The sequence below is a fragment of the Netta rufina genome (assembly GCF_964035555.1).
Source record: "Netta rufina genome assembly, chromosome: 2".
Lineage (NCBI taxonomy): Eukaryota > Metazoa > Chordata > Aves > Anseriformes > Anatidae > Netta > Netta rufina.
Window position 1 is genome coordinate 144,462,010 of NC_140124.1, and position 5,760 is coordinate 144,467,769.

A 5,760-nucleotide genomic window follows, 5' to 3' on the forward strand; every position below is an offset into this window, starting at 1 on the left:
CCAAAGCGCCCGTTCAAATCGGCAGGATGTTTACGGTTAAACTGCCCCCCGCCGCCGCCCGCCCGCCGCGCATGCGCAGCGCGCCCGCCGGCTCCCTCCGGGGAAAGGGGCGAAGTGAGGAGAGGGGCAGCGCATGCGCGGTTCGCAGGGATCCGCCTCCAGGGAGGGGCGGGAGGCGGAAGTGTGTGTGGGGGTGGTTGCCATGGCAACGGTTCGGCTGGAGAGCCTGGTGTGGATGGCCTCGCCCCGCGCTGCTGGGGTGTAGGGGGCTCGGCCTCACTGCCCTGCTGCAACCCCGCAGCCTTTACGGCCACTAAGCCGTAGAGTCATACACTCATAGAATCAATAAGCTTCGAAAAGCCTTCCAAGATCATCTGGTCCAACCATCCCCTACCACCAATGTCACCACCAAACCATGTCCCCAAGCACCACGTCCAACCTTTCCTTGAACACCCCCAGGGACGGGGACTCCACCACCTCCCTGGGCAACCCATCCCAGTGCCTGACTATAGCTATACTCCTGAACACAACATTAAATTTCTAGTTAACTTGTAAAAAATGACTCTCCTTTAAAATAAATGGCCCTTTTTACAGCCTCCTTCCTTAAGGAGGTCAATGCGCTTGAGGTGTTGTTTCTGAGCTCTGCTGTGTACTCAAGCCATCTGGAGCACCGCAGGTGTTATTTTTGTGCTTTGTTGGGTACTTCAGGAACACCTGCACACACCATCATGCATTTTTATTTGTTTGGAGTAATTTGACTTCAGCAGGACTTAAGATGGTCTTCTTGTTTTGAATTTGACCACCAGTGATATAAGAGAGAATTGTGGCTACAACTGGGCTTAAACAGGAGTAGATGACTAGTAAATACAGAGGGCAAAGCAAGGAGACTCTTTTGGGGATTTTTTTTTTTCTTCTGGTCTTCACTCCAAGACACCAGCAAATCTGAAGCTAAAAGTACATGCAATAAAACTCTAGGTCAACAAGAAACAGCTTTTAGCCCAAAGGAAACCAAAATACATTAAGGTTATTAAAATAGCCTTTAAGAAATAATTTGTTTTGTATGTGAGTTTGTAAACATGGCATCAGTTCACACACACAAAAAACTGACATATTAGAATACCTAGAAAATCTTCCTACCAAGAATTTAAAAAGTTTTACTGCTATTGTGTATTTTAGTGGATGATAACGTCAATAAATAATGTGTAAAAATATGCAGGTTCAAATGTCTTGATCCTTTTTCCTCAAACACAGTTTTGTGGATTTCAATATTCATTTAATAATACTTCATTAGAAACTTTACTCAAAACACACATTGATTCTCCGTATGTTCCACATGGAGTTTGCTAGGTATTGTAATGTTTCAAAGTTTTTTTGTTTGTTTGTTTTTCTGCAAGAAAACATCTGGTGTACCACCACTATTTATTTGCTCCTTTTACTTCTGTATGAAGACACTGAACCAGCTAGTGTCTAGGTTATAGTCCAGTGGACCACAGATTAGAAATTCATAAATCAGTGTATCATTACTGATATACTGGATTGCATCAAATCAAGCATCCACCAGAAGTGTGGACTAGAAAAGATGCTAAATTTGCTGCTATAGGAAAGCAATCACTCACTGGAAAAACAAACAAACAAACAAACAAACATACCAGCAAAACCATATTTTTTTCTTGTTCAATTGTATCAATAATGGGGTTTCTTCAAGCACAACTGTGTGAGTTGGAAATGTAAACTCCTTGTACTCCAACTTACAATATTACTGAAAGGTCTATAGCATATCCTTGCTTTTGCTTATGTAATGCTGACTACTTGTTTCAGAGTTATATGCATTTTAATAAGAAATATTTCTTTCTCTGTCTCAGCAGATACTGCTTGTTAGTAGTTTTTGGCGAAAATTACTTTTCTAGCCAGTATTGGGCACTGCCTGCTGCTTGGCTGGCCAGAAGAAAACATCAAAATTGCATTTAACTTATAACAGAAATTACCTGTGGGAAAGAATTTTATTTTTTTTAATCATCATTCCATTTCATTGACAATTACCCCTCTTTTTTTTTTTTTTTCATAAAGTACTTAAAAAGTCTCAGATTTTATTTATTTGTTTGTCTCACACTCTGAACTGTTGAAGCAAGCAGTTTCACATTCTTTATGTGAAAGACATCTTTTGTTAAAAAACAAATCTAGGATGTTTGACGTTACATGTTTGAGGGCTACAAGGATGGTGAAGAGTCTGGAGGGGAAAATGCTGAGGAACAGCTGAGATCCTTGGGTTTACTCAGCCCAGAGCAGAGCAGGCTGAGGGGAGGCCTCATGGCGGCCTGCAGCTCCCTCACGAGGGGAGCGGAGGGGCAGGCGCTGAGCTCTGCTCTCTGGGGACAGCGACAGGACCCGAGGGAACAGCATGGAGCTGGGACAGGGGAGGGTCAGGCTGGGGGTTAGGGAAAGGTTCTGCACCCAGAGGTGGTTGGGCACTGGGACAGGCTCCCCAGGGCAGTGGTCACAGCACTGAGCCGGCTGGAGTTCAAGAAGTGTTTGGACAATGCTCTCAGACACAGGGTCTGATTTTTGGGAGATCCCTTGGGCACCCATGAATTTGACTCGATGGTCCTTGTGGGTCCCTTCCCTCTCATGATATTCTGTGAGTCTATGACTCTATGTTAAGTTTTTGGCAGTACCTACCACCTAATTAAAAGCATAAACGTAGTGCATAGGTCCAGTCCTTTCCAGGTGACTCTCTGTAGACGGATATTGCAGTTCTTCCAAAGTTTAGTTTCCAAGTTTCCAGTCTTTCCATACTTACTTATGATCAGGCTTTAAAAATGCGTACTTCAAAGGAGCAAGTATATGCAAATCCCAAAGAGTTTATGGTCTAAATTTGGCTCAATTTAAATCTGAAGTATTTGAATTGTTATCACATCTGTTTCTCATGGCAGTATGTGACTACTGTGAAGATCAGTCTATAATCTTGTCCTCTAGTTTATTCTGAAATGTATTATAAAAAGGTGTCAGTCTAATTTAATGTGGCTTATTTTTTCCAAGTTGTTTTAGTACGTACTTTTCTGCTTCTATTATCAGGAATGCTTCCCTTCCATCAAAATGAAAATCAAGACAGTCTCTGTGCATGGTCCAAAGCTAAGGTTAATTGCCCAACATAAAAATGTTTCATTTTTTATCATGGAGATGAATGGACTTCACGAGCAAGTCAATTATTTTAAACTTGTACATATTTTTCAGGTATTCTACTAAAAATGAAAATAATACAGTACATTAAACGAGAAAGACTAAAATACAGTGCATTGGGAATCATGTCCGCTGTGTTCCATCTACTGACCTATCAGTTTTAAAGAACATAAGTTCTCTTCATAGTTGATTATATATTGAATTAGTGCATGACTGATTCAAAATGTTTATGATAAAGTACATTATTTTTCAATTTTTTTTGCACTTTAGTTCTCAGGAAGATCAATTCTTTGGAAAAGCAATTTTTCTCCATTACAAATGTTTGTTCACAGCTTTCTTTTCACCCAGATTAGAAAGTGCCTGAATGTCCTGACCTCGAACAGATCATGTAACTCATCTTTCTGCTCCCCAACTTTTTTTTTTTTTACTTTTTTTTTTCCCTAAAAAATAACGGAAAAAAAAAAAAAAAGCATGCTGTTTGATTATATGCTGCACTGAGTACTTTGCTGATTTTTTCCTCTGGCTCTGCTCAGCCACATGCATTCCAGATGGTACTTTAAAAAGCAAACTTGTGACTGTTATGTACACTCTTGCTGGCATATAGCAAACCACATTATGCAGTGACATTTAGATAGAAACTGAGGCAAAAAGCCTGTTTCATTGCTAGCTTCAGCCAAGTGTATCTATCAGGCAACACACCCATAATTTTAAAGTTCATAACAGCTTAGTTCATATATAAATAATTTTTTCTTCACAGAGGGGACAACATGTTGTAATTCATTTTGAATAACTGAAGTAATCATTTTTCCTTGGTAAACACTGGAACTTGAGATCCAGTTTATAAGTCACATACCCATACTCCAGTTCCTTCCAATCTTAGCTATTTTGCTGAATCACTACAAATTACTAGCAACATGTTTGCCGATAAACTGCTTTTTTGACCCATCAAATAAGAAAATCGTGACAGTCACAGTCATACTTAACATAAAGTTATAGAACAGTTTAGGCTGGAAGGAATCTTAAAGATCATCTAATTCCAATCACCCTGCCATGGGCAGGGACACCTTCCACTAAACCAGGTTGCCCAAAGCCCCATCCAGCCTGGCCTTGAGCACCTCCAGGGATGGGGCATCCACAGCTTCTCTGGGCAACCTGGTCCACTGCCTCACCACCCCCGGAGTAAAGAATTTCTTCCAAATATCCAATCTAAACCTACTGTCTTTTAGTTTAAAGCTATTACTCCTTGTCCTATCCCTACACTCCCTGACAAAGAGTCCCTCCCCAGATTTCCTGTAGGCCCCCTTTAGGTATTAGAAGGCCACTGTAAGGTCTCCCTGGAGCCTTCTTGCCTCCAGGCTGAACAAAACTTTCTTTTTTTCCCTTTTTAAAAACGGGGGTTATGTTTCCTCTCCTCCAGTCAGTGGGAACTTCACTGGACTGCTGTGACTTCTGGCTTAGCAACTTCATCTGCCAGTTCCCTCAGGGTCTGAGGATGCATCTCATCAGGTCCCATGGACTTGTGCACCTTCAGCTTTCTTAGCTGGTCTCAAATCCTACAGTGGGCTGTTCTTCATTCTCTTGGTCCAAGATTTTTCCTTCTGGAACTTGTTAGTGTGGCTAGAGCACTTGTACTTGATGGTGAAAACCGAAGCAAGAATGTCTTTGAGTACCTCAGCCTTCTTCATATCCTGATTAACCAGGTCACAATCCTTTGCTAGTACCTCCAGGCAGAGAGGTCTTACATTTGTTGGGTATTCTTCACATGACAAATCAGAGATGTTTCCTACCACCTTATTTCTTTATGGGAACACAAAGAGATATAACTGAGGGAAAAAAAAAAAAAATCTAGATTTTTGAAATGACAATATGATGATGGAAATTCAGCTCTTGATGTTTGCTAATACTGGATAGGTAGAATGATGCTAGAAAGATCTGACACAGCAAATCATGTACCAAAAAATCAATACAAATAAATTTGTCTCTGTTGAGGTTTTCAGTGTCTCCTTATTTTATTTATTTATTTATTTATTTTCCTTAGAATTAAAATGGCATTTTTTCCAGGAGAAATGGTATAAGAATTTCAAATTTTCTATAGGCTCAGCATTCTTGCACCATCCTTTTCATTCAAATGTAGCTATCACCCCACTTCTGCTGAACATTTTTAAAAGATTTAAAAGTTTTGTTTTGTTTTGTTTTTTAATGGAAAACTTTATCCTCCCTTTGTCTTCCCAATACATTTTATTTCCAGCCAACTGTATGCATTTAGCCAACTGTAATTTAATTATCTGGAAAGTGTCTTCCTTTAAGCAGCAGCTTATCAGATGCAGTTTCTCTTATGTACTGGGGATTAATGTATTTTAATTTTAACCAATTAACACCAGTAATGGTCTCTTGGTCCTGAAGGTTTCAAATGGCTGCTCAGTTTCAGTCTTTCTCCTCTCCTATCTTCCCACACACCTCTGCCTTTCTCCTCCAAACCTGTGAGTTGTAATTTGTGGTCATTTTTATCTTTAAAATTGATCAGAATGGTGAAACCAAGGAACTTGACTGGTAGTGGATGGACCAGGGAAAAGAGTGCAGGGA